Here is a 16,342-nt window from a genome sequence, read left to right as displayed (position 1 = left end):
CCAGTTCTCCTGCCAGAGGCCCAGATCGGAACACAAAAGAAGTCCACACCTCACCCTCCTTCCGCAGAACAGCCAGGCCAGGGCCCAGAGCCTCCCGTCTGGCGCAGGAGTCACCGCGGTCGGCTGACCGACCTTTGGAGCCCAAGCCTTTCATTTTCAGCCCTAAACCTGCCGCCTCCTGCACAGCCTACCACCTGAATGGCAGGTCTGTCTAAGCGGCGGTCCTCAAGCCCCACACCACGTAGCCTGGTGGTACTTTGTCTGTGAATACGCCTCCTATGTGCGCCCTCCCCCATCGTCATCCCCTTCCCCCGCCAGAAATCCTCCGCACAAGGCAGGCAGCCTCTTCCCTGTTACTCAACAACACTCTGCTCACTTCTGGAAGCTTCCATTCAACGTGATCTCCAGGTCTGGAACGCCCTCCTTCCCTTCCCACCGAATGCTATTCCTTCCGTAGAGAGCACGGATTCCCACCTAGATTCTACTCCTCCAAGACGCCTTCTTCAGTCCACCCGGACCCACTCCAGAGCGAGGGATGCAGAGAGGGGAGGCCCCAGCCCCTCCGGGAACCGACGAGGAAACTGAGCCCCGCTGGAGGGAGGGCCACGCCCAGGATCCCACGGCGGCGGAACCGCGTCTGGAATCCCAGTCCCGCGGTGCCGATCCTTCCAAGATGTCCTCCCCTCTCCCCTGCCCCGGGGAATAGCTCCCAACCGGCCGCGGCCGCCCCCATTGCGAGGCAGCTGCAGGCAAGCCGGCAAGGAAGGGGCCTGGCCCCTCCCGACCCTCGCCACTCCCGGGGCTCGCCCGACTTCCACGGCCGGCAGGAGTCGGGCTGCCGGCGTCCGAGTCCCGCTTCCTCCGGCCGCGCAGGGCTGGTGACCTTGGGCCAGCGCTCGGCCCTCGCTTCCTCCTGGACAACGCGGCCAGCGGCATCTCCGCGACGGCGAGCGCGGGCGAGGCCGTGCGCGCCCCTCACAAGTCGGTGCTCGGTGCGGGCGGCCCCTCGAGCCCAGCCAGCGCCCCGGCCCCGGCCCCGGCCCTTTCCATTCACGCCGCCCGGCCCCGCACCCCGCGGTCCGCGTCCTGCGCGCCCGCCCGGCGCCCGGCCGTGAGGGGCGGCGCGGCCTGAAGCAGCCCCGGCGCCGCCCGCCCTTCGGCCCACCCGGTGCACCCGCGCCGCGGGAGCCGAGCCGCCTGGAGGCCCGCGGCCACCCCTCGCCAGCCGCGGGGCCGCGCGCTCCTCACCTGGGCACCCCGAGACAGGCGAGGCGGGCCCGGCGCCCAACACCACGCCCGGCCGGCCGGCGGCGGAGAGACGCGGGCCCACACAGCCGCACCGGCTCCGGGCGGCGGGACCGGAAGTGGAGGGGCGGGGACTCGGCCGCGGCCGCGAAGGCAGCGGGCACTTTAAAAAAAAAATTCAAAACCCTGAAGAACTTTATTTGGAGCATGATGTGAGAACAGCAGTGCGCGCTGAGTGGGGCTGGGCCTCGCTCATTGGCAGAAGTCTCGGTCGGGGGCGGGGGCGAGTCTGGCGGCCCCGGCTGATTGGCGAGCGGCTGCCAGAGGCGGGGCCTCCCAGGCTGTTCCCGAGCCTGCGCACTCCAGCGCCTCCCTGCTCTACGCCGCGTTCCTGCCTCCATTCATTTGGTTGTGTGCTGGATCGGGGCCTGCGGCGCAGAGGAGCCCGGCGCAGCGCCGGAACTGGCCGCCTGGCTGGATGTCCCCGCTGTGTGCCCAGCACAGCGCCCAGGACGCAGAGGACGCGGCGACCCCACAACCTGCAGTGTCGGGGGTAAGGGGGGCGGGACAGTCAGAAGTGCAAACAGCCAACAACCCTCGGTGTGAAGCTGAGGCTGCAAAGGAGTGGGTGGGCCCTTTCCTGTTCTTGTCTTAATGGTTTATGTTACGTCTTTCATCTTACAGTTTTGTAAAGTACTTTAAAAATTTGTTTCAAATTGTTCTGTTTATGGCTTGTTGAGTACAAACTCTTCTCACGTCCATTTGTGCCCCTGTGTGATTGGTAATAGGCACGGTCGCGGGTGTCAGGCAGGGATCCTTGAGGAGCGGGCCATCTGGACCCGCAAGAAAGAGCCGAGGAGTTAGAATTTTATTTCCAGAAGCCCCATCGAAAGGTTTTAAACAGTAGAGGGACAATGTCAAGTTTTCTTTCTAAAAGAGGCTTCTGGTTCTGAGTGAGCTGATGGGAGGGGAGCCAGGCAGAGTGGAGACCAGAGTCAGGAAGACCAATGACTAACATATGTCAGGTGTTCCTTCTGTTAGGGGACAGTTTCCTTCTTCACCCCGCTAACTCCTGTTTCCCTAAGCGTGGACATGTGGCACAGTCAGCTCCCTGTGCCTCACTGCCTTTTCCTGCCGCTTCCCAGCTGTGATTCTACCCCTTTCAGATCAGGCACCCAGAGTTTGCAAAGCCCTGGATGAATATCACACGGAAGAGAAGCAGCCATAGTAAGTCAATGCCCCATATATACAGGAAGCATTCCCTGGGCATGGTTGTTGGTGGCTGCAGGGGCAGCCTGGGATCTGGGCATTCAGGAGGCCTCACTCAGGGGCGTCGTGAGTGCTGTCAGCCCAGGGCTCCTCGTGGCACATTCACAAGGATTCAGGATGCTAAACTCACTCTTGTGGTGAGGCACTGCTGCCTGTGTTTTATATTTTCTGTATGACCGATAGTTTTGATTGCTCTAGGTATCTAACGTTGTCCACTTTGGTGAGTGCTGTGGGCAAAATGCCACAAAACACTGTTTTCCATTTTTAAAAAGCCAGGGTTGAAAATGTCTATCCATTAGCGTGTATGTGAACATTGGGTGAACAAGACGGGAATGTGAACAGAAGCGGCAAACAGCTCATGTTCTGAGCAGCTGGAACAGTCCAGGATGGAGGTTGTGCTCTGCATCTGGGACTGCAACCCTGGGACCACACTGGGTTCACCCAAAGCAGTCACTTGGCATGTCAAGGCAGTGCCACCTCCGGGTAGAACCTCTCCCCCTGCAGCCACAGCTCTCCCTGGAGACTGGAGTGAAGAACCATCGTTCTGGTGACTCCTTGCCAAACCCTCATGATTAAAGTCCCATGCCGGGACTCTGGGGACAGCAGTGCTATTTGTGAAGAGGCGCCACCATGCAGAGAGGACCTGGACCACTGCTTGCTCCACTGGCATTAGGTGACCCCACACAACCCCCTGGGAGGGGAGTAAAAGTCCTAAAGGCCTTTGGGTCTTTGACCCCGTAATTTCATTCACGGGTTGGCCTGAGGAAGTAATCTAAAAGTGGAAAAGGCCGTGGCACAAAAATACCCATCGTGTTACAGAACTTGGAAACAATCTTGTGCTCAGTATTCGGGGAATGGTGAACTAAATTACCACCGCTCATTTACTTACAGGAAGATTACCCAGCCAATAAGCTTGATCATTATGCAGATTATGTAAAACCACAAACATACTATTTAGGTTAAGTGAAACAAGCAACATTTAAATTGTATAAATTCAATGACTACAATTCTGAAAAAGACCAATATATGGGCAGAGACTAGAGGAAAATGAACAAAAATTAATAATTTTTGTGTCTGGTAGGATTATGAGTGAATTCCTCTTTTTAAAAAAACTTTCATTTTATTTTCTTTATATTATCTTCATAACAATACAATACAAAGGTCTTTTTTAAACATGATTGATCCTTAACTTGGAACACAGGTCTGTGTCAAATAAGTGATTTTAATGCTGTTACTCACTAGAGAAATAAATATAGAGAAGCTTAAGGCTTCCCTGGACAGATCATTTAAAAAACTGGTAATCCAAATCATGCTTAGAAAGCCTTTCTAAATTCCAAGAAGACAAAATTGTTTTGAAATAAATGGTGACTATTATATTTTAGGTCACATCCACATGGCAGTAGAGCTGCCCCCCCCCCCCCCCATTCAGATACATTTGCTGAAGTTCTGAACATACATTTTCTATAGGAAAACACAATCTGCCTCATGGCAGTCCCCGAACACATACATCAGGGAAAAGCAGACACGACGCGTATCTGAGGCCTGGAGAATGGCTGTCAGGAGCACTGGCACTAGTTATGATGGAGAGGTCATGTGTGGTCGGGCGAAGAAAGATTCAAAGATACCTACACTCACCATTATTACTCAATATTCTGGAAGTTCTGGCTAACACAGTAAGGCACACACCAGAAATAGAAGATGATTATTAGAAAGGACAAGGCAATGACTATTACATAATGAAACAATGTGACCCACTCCCTAGAATATCCAAGAGACAACTAAAAATGTAAAAGGGAATCAGAAAGATGAACAAAGTGACTTAACTAAAAAAAAATAAAATCAATAGGTATATTTTCTATACCAACAGCAACAGATTAGCAGTGATCAGGAAACCTATTTTACAATAGGGGGTGGGAAAGAATGATAAGTGAAATAGTTAAATAACCTTACTGGCAAATAGGCGTGATCCGGATTGTGAGAATTAATAAAGGAAACCAACTAAAATTGGAGTTGGAGAGGTCTGTAGAGGCAGCTGTCACACCTTACCACCTCATCCATTACCCCAAACATGAAAAGACCAGACCTTGGCATCTCCAACAGGAAGGTGTATTATCTACTTTACTACCCCTGGAGGAAGAAGGAAGATTTTCTTCTGGACCAGCAACAAGCCCAGCCAATGGAAAAATCACAGCTCAGCCAATGAGAACCCTGCATCACCCTGAACTCTTTCCTCCAATGAACTTTGATGCTTCTTTTGCTAATGACTTCCTTGCCCTAGGCTCCTTTATGTAGAAGTCTTCCATTTTGTATAATTCCTTGGACTATCTCTCTGTTTGCTAGATGAGATGCTGCCCGATTTGTAAGTCACTTAATAAAGCCTATTAGACCTTTAAATTTACTGAGTTGAATTTTTTTTTTTTTAGCAGGATAAAGAAAATTACAAACTTTATGTCTGTCAAAATGTACATGGCAGGGCGACCGGATGACTCAGTTAGTTAGAGCGCAAGCTCTTAACAACAAGGTTGCCAGTTTGATTCCCACATGGGCCAGTGTCATGCAAGGGACCCTGCTCGCTGCACCATTTGTCCTGCAGGGTCTCAGCTCCCGCTCCCCACATAAGAACGCAGGATATGGCTAGGCCAAAAAGGAACACCCACGGAGCCATAGATAGGGGAGTCATACCATATAGTCTCACTGGAGCAGGATCCACACTACCCGCAACCTGCTGTCTACTTCTCTGCCTGCCAACCAACCGACCAACCAACACAGCCACGGCAGTTATATCAGTGGCTAATTGGTTAACTGGTTACAACTGACGGCTGTCTACTACCCGAGCCAGCACCTTTCCTCATGAGGCCGAGAGCCTGGAAACTGCTCTCTGGGGCTCTGTCCCCACAGCCAGTGAGCCTCTCCCTCCACAACTAGATTGAAGACAATGAGCTGCCACTGAGCTGCGGAGGGGCGGCCGGATGGCTCAGTTGGTTAGAGGGCGAGCTCTCAACAACAAGGTTGCCAGTTCAATTCCCACATGGGATGCTGGGCTGCGCCCCCTGCAACCAAAGACTGAAAACGGCGACTGGACTCAGCACCCTCCACAACTAGATTGAAGGACAACGACTTGGAGCTGATGGGCCCTGGAGAAACACACTGTTCCCAATATTCCCCAATAAAATGTATAAGAAAAAAGAAAAGAAAAAAGAATGTGAAAGTGTTAAAAATGAGTGTAATTATTTTTTAAAAAAAAAAAAGTACTTAGCAGATGTGCTTGAAGCCCACATCACATGAAAGAACCTAGAGCTAGCAGGGGAAAGTGGGGCCTGAGACCCAGGACGTCCCCGGGCTAGCCTCTGGTGGATGGCTCAGAGGCCATGGGCTGTCAGGTGGGGAACAGGCAAACATATCACCATATCACTGCTCTGTTTTTTTCAGGAGCAACAGCCTGGAAGCCACTTAAGTCTCCGCCCTGTCACCCACAGGGCCCCGGGGGAGGGGGAGAAATAAAGGATGGGGCTCAGGTAGTGAGTCTGGGCAGCTGCGCCCAAGAATGAGCAAACGTACACCTCTTGGCGTGAAAAAGTGCTCTTGACCTTAAAAATAAAAGTAAGTTATTTTACCAGCAAAAATGGTTTACTCAGGAACAGCAAAGAATTACAATTCAGGACAAGGAAGCTATAGCAAAAGCTGTAAGTCCAACAAACCAAAGAGAGGAACATTATTTTATGGAGAAAAAGGAGGAAGTTGGGAGGGGTTGTTTTGAACGAAAGTCCATCGTAGAAAAACCATAGTTCAGGAAGATGACAGTTTCTCCTTGGCTGAGTTGCTGGGGTAACTTGTAGGAGTTGCAACAACCATCTTTTTCTGTCAGGGCCTGTAATTGATGATTCTTTCCTGTTGACAACTCTGTTGGGGTCTGTAATTGACATTCTTACTGTAGCTGACACCGAGTGGTAGGTCCTGTGTGAGAGCTCCCCCTTCTGGCCACCTGGCTCCATTTTAGGGAGGTTTCCCTTTCCGAACTAACTTTCACAGTGCCCACCATACATCATAAAATAGAAAAATGAGTGGCAATGGTATGAATAGTATAATGTCCCTTGTGTAAAAACAGTCTGTTCAGATATTCATACATTTTCAAACTAGTAGGAAATACTTACAAGCATGTTTACAAATACCTGCATTTACCCATCCTTTTCATTTTAGCCGTTCTGACAGGTGGACAGAGCGGTCACATCGTGGTTTCTACTTGCCTTTCCCTGATGACTATGGTTGTCCTGAAAATGAGCCATGGCTCCAGGGGCCAAGTGCCTTAGAGAGCGTCAAGTTCTTTTCCATTTCTGAGTCCTCTGCAGGAAGCCTCCCTTTTTCCTCAAAAATGGGACAGCAATCAAATGGACGGAGGCCCAGGAGTGGGCCTGTGGACCAAAGGCTGAGCACAGGGCCAAGGTCACTGGAAGGAAATCTGCTGGGCGAGGCGCATGGTGAGGGTGGGTGCTGTCGGCTGGCAGCCATCTCTGCTTCCAGGTCAAAGGTGACCACGCAGGAGCTAGGTAAGGACAGGATCCCATCTGAGCCAAGTTAAAATGGAAATTTTCCTTGGGGCAACGGGGGGCCAGGTTCTGTGTGCTTTCTTACCAAGCCTGTTTACATTTGGCATCACGTGTGTCAAAGAAAAAGTTCAGGGTGGCAGAACGCACATCAGGCTCTCTTAACCCGTGAAAACCGAAGGTGGTCCCCATTTGTTCTCCTCACTGACAAATGGCTGCTGTAGGAACAGGTTCCCGTGGCCACCTTTACAGGGGTAGGAGATGTGTGTCAGAGTGAACACAGGCACTGCAAAACCGGAGGGGCTGCACACGGGCCCACACGCGTGAATTGCACTCATAACTGGGTGTCAGTGGCCCATAGGTGAGAGTGAGGCTCCGTGTAGGGAGGAGCTTGCCGTCCCGCCTCAGCCTTCCCTTGACGAGGGTCTAAGCTTCTCCAAGCCACAGGTCTTCATCTTTGTGTCTGTAAGTTGGGGATTTTCATAGTACCTGCTTAGAGGACCGTTGGGAGCAGCAAATGGGGTGAAATATGTGAGATATGGTAAGTGCTCAATAAATACACGGCATTGTCATTATAAATTATGAGAAATCACCATGACACTAGATTCTGAAGTTCTGCACCTTCTGTGTTTATTATTAACTGGAAAACAGCCTTGGGCTGTGCCAAAGATGGCTGGGAATTAATTTAACACTTTGAGGTTTTTGCATAAATGTAATGGTGACATTGCAACTGAGATGTATTGTGGGGGGTGGGCTGCCCCCACCCTTGTGACAACTGTGATAATCATTGCTCTGGAAGGATCAGGGTTCTCATTTGAGACTCCAACTGACTTTGATGCTTTGTTTCCAGAGACCCACCCAGCAACGTGAGAAAATAAACAAACTCCAGAAGCTGTGAGTCTTGAACTGCCTTAGGTGAAAACAGTCAAAAGTTCCAGAGAAAATATTTCCAGCTTTCTGGATGTGTTTGAGGACTAGAAAAGTTGGGCAATGGCTGGGAGAGAGGGTGTAGTGTAAACTCAGCTGCAGAGACATATGGTCCGTTGGTGGAACTGGCATCAGACCAGATATTAACTCTCAGTGAGGTATCGCTCCGAAGAAGCCTGTCATCCACAGGTGTGATTTGGGGTTGCCTCAGACCAGTGTGCAAGTGTGCACTGCACAACTCAGGGCCACCACTGACATCACACATCACGGCAAAAGCTTTGGCCAGGGTGCAGCCTTTGGGCAGCCCTGGGAATCGGAGAGACTGCCAGGGCACAACCCTGAAGGCTTTCCTGATCCTGGCAGTGTGGCACCCCACAATTCTTCCCCAAGGGCCCTGCCAGAGGCAGGTCCAAAATCTGTAGCAGACAGAACCTAGGGTGGCCCCCATGTTCACATCTTGTAATACAGTCCCCTCCCCTTGCACATGGGTGGGACCTGTAACTTCGCCACAGACTGTGGCGAAGTGATGGCTGTCACTCCCGACCACCACTGATACACGGCGCCCTCATCACTTAGCGGAAATATGAATTCCACCAACGACCCCAGTGAGCTGGGAAGCTGTCCTCCGCTGGGCCTCCAGGTGAGACAGCAGCCTGGCCAACGCCTGGATTACAGCCTTGTGAGGCCCCGCGGTCTCAGAGGACCCAGTGAGGCCCGGCCTGGACTTCTGACCAGATAAGAAATGTGTGTTGTTTTAAACGGCTGACTTTGTTATACAGCAACAGATGACTAATGCAGAGGGAGCATTGGTCAGTTGGAAGGGGAAACGGGCCTGTCTTCCGGTGATGAACAGGCCATTTTGTGTTCAGTTACGTGTTTCTTTGGGGTGATGTGGGGGTGCTTATGGAATTATGGCAAAGTCCCAATGGGCCACCCTGGGACTCTGACTAGAAGCTGGCTGTGGAAAGGCTGTTTGCGTGGAACATTCTGGTACAACTGTTGTGGAAAGGGTTGTTGTTATCATTTTAACTTTTGGACCCAGTTTGGTTAGTTTACATATTAAAAACTGTTTCCCCGAAAATAAGCCCTAGCATGATTTTTCAGGATGACATCCCCTGAACATAAGCTCTAATGTGTCTTTTTTTCCACACACCCCCACCCTCCTACGGAGAGCCCAGGGTGGCTTCAGGTGATGGAGGCTGCCTAGCTGTCACAGCCTGAGCTCTAGGCGCCTCTCCAGGGACCACTGTCCTGGCGCTGTGTCACTGCCTGTGCTTAGAACAAAGAATCCCACAAGCACTGCCTGGCTCTCGGCAGCCCTGAGGCACCTGCCCAGCATACTGCCTAGCCCAGGGGAGAGGATCCTGTGTGATCAGCTACTTCATCAGCTCTGACAGCGTCTCTCTGAAACCTTGCATATTTAAACCACCCTCGTTAGAACCGCTTCCACAGTCATTTTTGCATCGTATATGAATTGCAGTCAGATGTTTTCATTTGACAATCTACGGGGGACACTGACACAGACTGGTGGCAGAGGGGCGGCCACTGTTCTTCTCTGTGTTTAAATAAATGCTTTTCCGCAGAGAGAGTGTGGAGAGCGCCCGTGTGGCCCACCTTAACCCTAGCATTAAGATCTTACGTTGGTGTGGCACTTGCTACAATCAAATATGGACGTATTTGATTTGCGCCAATATGGAGACACATCATCCCTAATCAACGTCTGCACTTCATTCACATGTCCTTCGTTTTCCCCTAATGTCCTTTTTAGATGCAGAACCCCATCCAGGACGCCACGTGCCATTTAGTTGTCACGTTTCCTTAGGCTCCTCTTGGCTGGGACAGCTGTTCAGACTTTGCTTGTTTTTGATGACCTGGCAGTTTTCAGGACTCGGTCATGCGTTTTATGTAGCCTGTCCCTCAGGTTCTCAAGTTGAATTTGTTTGATGTTTTTCTCGTGATTAGAAAGAGGTTGCAGTTTCTGGGGAGGAAGACCCCAGAGGGGAAGCGCCGCTCATTCTCACCACGTCCTCTGAAGGATACATGTTATCAGCCTGAGTATCTGGCTGAGCTGGGGTCCGCCAGGTTCCTCTATTGTAAAGTTATCTTTATTTTACTACTGGTTGTCTTTTTTTTCCAATTAAAAAAATTGAGATATAATTCATTTAACTAAAATTTGCCATTTTAAAGTATCCAGTCCCATTGTTTTTAGTCTATTCCCCATTTTGTGCAGCCATCGCAACTAATTCTAGAGCACTTCCATTACCACCCCAAAAAGAAACCACACCTGTTGGCAGCGGCTCCCCGTACTCCTTCCGCCAGTTTGGAGACAATCTGCCAAAAGGTATGTTCAAAGTTCCCTGAACGGGGAGAATTAAGGCTTCTTATTTGTTTATTTTCTGTTGTTTACCTGTATTTTCTACAATGCAGTTACTTTTACAATAAAGTTCTTTCTAAATGGCACTTGGCATGACAATAAGAAATAGAGGGAAACACTGGCGGCTGAAGGTGTAGTTCTCCGAGGGATGAATTACTATGTCCTAACGTAGCGACTGCTTCTGAGTACCTCCCACGTGCCCGGCACTCTTGTAAGCACTAGAAAGTTCTGCGCTGTGCACGTGAATATGCCTTTAATGAAAAAGAAAGGGAGTGGAGTAAGTGAGAGACGTAAAGACACTGGGCAGGTGACAGACCCTGTAACACGAGCTGACGTCAGGGTGGCTCCCGGTGGCCTGACTCGCGTGCGCCCCTAGCGGATGGCAGAGCGCCCGGTGCAGGGTTTCTTCCCTCGTCCGCCAGCCTGGCAGCTCCCTTGCGACTGGCTCAGCTGCACCGAACTCTTCTTTCTAGACCCGCCTGCCCTCCAGCAGGCCAAGTTGGGACCCAGCTGGTGGCAGCCAGGTGTCCTCCAGGACCACGAGGGGGCAGAAGCAGCCCAGGCACTGGGAGCAGCCTGGGTGGGTGCCTACCCCACTCGTCTCCTCATCCATAAAATCATTTCCAGTTGTGAGTGACCTTGGACTGGGGGCAGGACTGGACATCTTGGAAGCAGTTATATTTTAAAAACCACAAGGAAGGGAACTATAAACTATGGAAGTCCTCCTTCCAAACCCATCAGCAGGAATTCACTGTGCTATTGGTACCAGTTTTGAAATTTTGTTTTATTTTTGCAAATTGGGGGGTTGGGAAGAAAGAAGGCGGTGGAAGGGCAGTTCCCGTTAGCAGCCTTGGGTTGGTTGGGATGAGGGGCTGCGGGTCTATTAGGTTTCGGGAGCTGAGCGTGACAGCAAGGGACAATGGGGGGCTGTGTGAGGGCCCGGGGGTCTGGGGTGACCGACGGCCTGTTACACCTGGGCGTTGCACAGGGTACTGAGTCTTACTCCTGGTACACATGCAAATTCCTACCTCAGGAGTGTCACCTCTTTTCCCACAGTTTAAGCACAGCTTGTCCTGGTTGGGGGGCCGGGCTCTCAGCTTCCTGGCCGCACAGGAGGCCAAGAGGTAGGAGTGAGGCTTACAAAAGCGGCGTGAGCCGTTCAAACACCACTCACCTCTCAGTCAGCTCTGGGCAAGGTGCAGTGGACAAATCAAGAGACCCCCCCACTTCCTTCTCCCAGGCAGACTAGAGCTTTCTTTGAACCTGACCAGCTAAGAAGAACCAGAGTACCTTATGCAGTGCCCTGAACGGGGCTCCCCAGGTCAGGTTCCATCCCGTGTTTTCCCGAAGGGATCAGTCATGAGGCTGCTGCGTTGGGGTACCACCTGGCGGGAGAGGTGGCCCAGGAGGGCTTGGGCTGGAAGGGGCAGGAGTCCTGCAGAGGGACGCCCTCTTGGCTGCAAACACCCCATTGTGCCTCGCCACACACAGTGAGAGGTGACCGCCTCCCCTGCTGCAAACGCAGTTCCTGACTCGTCTCCACTTTCTTGGACCAAGCGAGGCAGCTCAGGTGAGTGAGAGAACTGGGGATCTGGAGGTAGGAGGGGTGCCAGCACCCACCTCAGGGACACCTGAGCATGTGTTGTTGCTTCTCTGTGTCTCAGTCTTATCTGCAAGATGGACATAACCTCCCAGCTGACGAAGGCTAGGAGAACAGGGGTGAGGCCTCAGTAGGGCTCCCCTCAGTAGGGCTCCGTAACTTTTGCTCCTTCCTTGGTTCCTCCTAGGCTGGCCCGCTGCAGGTGGCTGGTCCACCCGACCGGGTGTGCCCTCAGAAGCAGACCCAGGCCACCCTCCCTCACCGCCCTTTCCCTGCGCATGGCGGGCCGATTCTGCAGGCATCTCTGTAAGATTCCCTAACGTTCTTCCTTTGCCCCTGCCCTCCGGATGGTTGACTCAAGTAACTCAAGAAAAATATGTTTCTCATCCTCTTTCCTCAGCCCTTCATTTCTTTGTTCCATTTCTGGACCAAAAAAAAAAAGAAGGAAAAGAAAATCGCTGTGAGAGGAACACCAGCATCAAGGGAGAGGCGAGCCGTCCGTTTTCGAAACAGAAGCCAGATGAGAAGCCCGTGCGGCCCACACCAGCGCCCACGCGCGCTCCCACTCCCGGGCCCTCCGAGGAACTGATGTGTGGAGCTCTTCCCCCACTTCCCTAGCCCGGCTTCTGCCAACAGGAACGTGCAATGCATCTCAAAGCAGGTTTTCATTCAATCTGTGATCTTTCTCTGGCAATTGCTACTGCACTGTTCCTGTTCACTTTCATGGTGAATTACAACTCTTTAGTTCCATTATAACCTAAATTGGCTGCTGGAAAAGCCAAGTGCCACCTGAGTGGCAGTTGGAGGGTTGGGGGAGGTGGGCTCTTGTTGGGACTGAGACGCGCCCAGCCCCCACCCCATTCATCTCCTGAAGCCCTAATCCCTAGCTCCTCAGAGTGTGACTGCATTTGGAGACAGCGTCTTTAAAGAGGTGATTCTCATTAAGGCTAAGGAGAGAGGCCTCAGAAGGAACCAGTCCTACCACAACTTGATCTTGTATTGTCAGCCTCCAGAACTGTGAGAAAATGTATTTCTTTGTTTAAGCCGCCCAGTCTGTGGTCCTTTGTTACGGCAGCCGGAGCCGACTGATACAGCTGTGAGCCCCAGGGAGTGGGAGAGAATCCCCAAATGGCGGCACATGACCATGTCCTATTATTATTATCATCATGGTTCTTGTCTCTTCGTCTTGCCTCCCACCCTCTGTGCAACGCAGCTGGGGACCACACTGAGAGCCAGAAATAGACACCCAGGCGCATGCATTCCCTGCTTTCACGCACACTAGCCATCAGCATCCTGATCCTTCATGAAAATGCATCATTGTGGCCACATTGAAGAGTGTTTGTGTGTCAGGCACGGTGCCAAGGGCTTTCTTCTCGAGTCCCTGAATTATCTACAGTCAGGTGAGGAAACAGGCCCAGAGGGGCTGGGTAACTTGCCTCACCACGTTTAATGGGCAGAGCTAGGATTCACTTTGATCCCTGGCAGTTTGGTGCCATAGCTTCTATGGTACAACTTGGTTTTCTTTTTTAAACATGGAACTGTTTCTTGTAAGGAGAGGGCGAGAGTCTGAGTGACCTCCTCCTGTGACCTTGGGCAGCCTGGGCAGACACTGGGATGCAGCTGCCATCGTGATGGGCTGTCCTGAGGATGCAAAGCAGTTGCCACATACCATTGGCACGGTGGCAGGGGAGAGCACCGTGATGGCTGTCCCCAGCCCTGGGACTGTGGTTGGGGTGCGGTTAGCGAGGAGGAATGATTTTGAGGGACGGATTGCAAACTGTTTTTCAAGGTGCCCTCCGCGTGGTGTTCTGTGTCTCGTGGCACATGTATGGGACCCGAGTAAAGATGGGCAACCTCATGGCCCATGTCAGCACGGTCTGATGAAGAAGACACCAACGTCAGATCCAGGTTCACCTCCAAAAATAGCCTTGAGAAGTACTGTAGGTCTTTCCTGAATTTGTCCGACGAAGAACCAAAGGGCAGTGACGTTCATAAAAGGGAGACGTGCCTGAAGACGTCCTTCCTCTCGCGGTCTCAAAGCCCCCAGCTGCCTGCACATTTTTCTCCCTCATCCCACCTCCACCCCCACCCCACACGTGGATCCCCTAGCAGGTCGCCTGCTCATTGGTGCACAGACACCACACCGCCCCTGGGACGGGGCAGGCGACACTAGGCCATCTCTTCCAAGCACATCAAATTATCAGAGGAACAAGCTGCTGACAGTTGCACAGCTGGAAAGGGGTCCAGTCAGATCCCAGCAAGCTTGTGTCTGAAGCTGGGACTCCTCACCATGGCATTGAACGGCCTTCCATTAGCGTGAAGTGACATCCCAGCCATTGGGATATGGCAGCTAGATCCAAACTGTAGTGTGTTGTTACTGTTTCTATGAGTCACGTTATATGCTCTTCCCCCAGTTTGGCATGGCCTGGGGAATGTGTTCACACACACACACACACACACACTCACATACACTCATACACACTCACTCACACATACCCCAAAACTGAGATCACCTCACTTTCCTATTTTGTAATCTGCCTTTTCCAAGTAACTCTATACTGTGAGAAAAATTTCCCATTTACTTATTAGGAAATGTTTTCCCGTCACATGGATTTAATCTACGAAGTGTCCTCCAATGTGGGCATGAGGACATTCCCTCTTGTTCGCTTGTGTAAATAGTCAAGCTGAGCAGCATTCCTACAGGGAAACGGCTGGGCATAAACATTTGCAGGCTTTGGGGATACTTTTCTAATTCGTCCTCCATGAAGGCCATGCTGATTTTCAGCTTTGATGAACAAGAGGACATTTCACCTCCAGGGAACTCGGGTTTTTCTCCGGAAGGAACGCCACGTTCCCAGTCTCAGCCCGTCTACACGCCGCTGGACTCCTGCCCCTCGGTTCCCGGAGCTGAACCCTCCCCAGTGTGTCCCCACCAGCGATGTCCTTTCCATGAAGAGGAGCTCAGTTCAGAGCTGCTTCCAGGCTCGAAGGAAGCCCCATCTCCAGAGCGGTTTTATCCCAGGTTCTCATTAACAGGAGTAGCTCTGCGAACAATCATACTTGGCCAATTCCACTTCCTAAGTCCTCCATTGTCTTCATTTTGGGTTCTTTGACTTGCAACGCATTTTTTCTACGGATTTCCATGACAAAGCTCTGGGGAAGGGGCCATTTTTTCTAGGTTGGGGCACAGAGAAAGCTGCTTAATGGCATTTTTCAAAGTAGAACTGTCGGCAGTGTCCCCAGCCAGCCTAGCGGAATGCCAGGCTCTTCCTGTGGGGCTCTGTCCCTGGCTGTCTGTCCCTGGACTGTCAGAGAAGGCCACAGAAGGTCAGCTGCTTCCCCCAGCCCCCAGGTGCCTCCTCCTCAGCGGGCAGTCTTGAGGAGTTGCAAGTCCTGCTATAGAGAGCTGTGGGAACAGGGAGGTGACCATGTTTTATGGGTCTGCGATCCACCACTGCCCCTCTTTTACCTCGCAGGAGCCCCTGGGACAGATTCACAGGGCGGCAGAGGGAGAGTGGGTGCCCGGCCTCCCCGGCTCACCCTGGGCCTGAGCAGTGCCCCCTCAGTGACGGCCGCCTGCAGCCCCCGCCATCTCCCCCACCCCACCCCACCACGGATCCCTGGAGACCCCGTGGGCCCAAGGAGCTCCACTGCTGCTTGCTGACCTTGGCCTCCACTCTCTGAAGCAGCCCAGGGGATCTGGCGTCATTCCCTGTGACCTTGGCAGCTGCTCAGTCTGTGATGGCGCCTGGTCAGAGGTCTGTGGCCCTCTTGCTCCCTGCCCGCACCCTGCAGAGGACAGGCCACTCTGGATAGCAATTCCAGGAACAGTTCTCAAAGCATCTTAGAAACTCATTTTCCTTTAAAGTCAACTGCCTACTCTACTCCCTTGGGGAGGTAACATGGGAAAGGTCCCCTGAGGCCAGGGCTCAGAGCCACTGACTCCTGGGGTGAGAACCAGTCCTGGGGTCTGGGACAGCGTCCAGAGGCCTCCACTTACAACATGCATGTACGTGAGCACCCACGCAGACACACTCAGTCCCCACATGCGGACCCTGTCCCTGGCTTTGAAAGGAGAACCTAAAGCCACTATTAGAGGCGTCTGTCTGTGGGAATGATGCCCCCACCCCCCGCACTGGGGACAAGGCGTTTATCTCAGGAGCTCCTGGACGCCTGGCCTCGTTCTGTCATTTGATTGGCTGGGCTTTGGAAACAGCTTCTGGGGCAGCTTATCAGCAGTTCCCAACGCGTCCCTCTCACGTGCAAAGGGGAGAACCAGGGTATTACCAGCTCGAGTTTGCTGAGTGTACTGGATTGAATAGTGTCCCCCAAATCCATGTTCAATGGGACCCTCAGAATGAGACCTTATTTGGAAATAGGGTCTTT

The 16,342-nt window shown here is 52.2% G+C and overlaps 1 protein-coding gene and 1 long non-coding RNA gene across 5 annotated transcripts in view; one reads left to right on the top strand and one right to left on the bottom strand.

Moving 5' to 3' along the window:
• UBE2F (ubiquitin conjugating enzyme E2 F (putative)) overlaps positions 1-1,431 on the bottom strand; it is a 48,188-nt gene extending 46,757 nt beyond the window's left edge. The window contains exon 1 of one of the 3 annotated variants that reach the window (XM_074315910.1): positions 1,249-1,431. The gene's annotated coding sequence lies outside the window, so the exon portion shown is untranslated. The remainder of the gene's footprint in view (positions 1-1,248) is intronic. The other 2 variants (XM_074315914.1, XM_074315911.1) reach the window with 2 other exon arrangements.
• LOC141567697 (uncharacterized) lies at positions 1,374-13,429 on the top strand. Of its 2 annotated transcripts, XR_012490519.1 has the most exons (4): positions 1,374-1,798; positions 9,945-11,926; positions 12,144-12,262; positions 12,357-13,429. It is a non-coding gene; the product is annotated as an uncharacterized LOC141567697 (long non-coding RNA). The 2 variants fall into 2 exon arrangements; XR_012490517.1 differs by having other exon boundaries at positions 9,945-12,262.
• Positions 13,430-16,342: the final 2,913 nt, after the last annotated feature.

The sequence above is a fragment of the Rhinolophus sinicus genome, linkage group LG01, assembly GCF_036562045.2.
Source record: "Rhinolophus sinicus isolate RSC01 linkage group LG01, ASM3656204v1, whole genome shotgun sequence".
Lineage (NCBI taxonomy): Eukaryota > Metazoa > Chordata > Mammalia > Chiroptera > Rhinolophidae > Rhinolophus > Rhinolophus sinicus.
The sequence above is the reverse complement of the archived record's forward strand: the minus strand, read 5'-3'. Positions and strand labels throughout refer to the sequence as shown.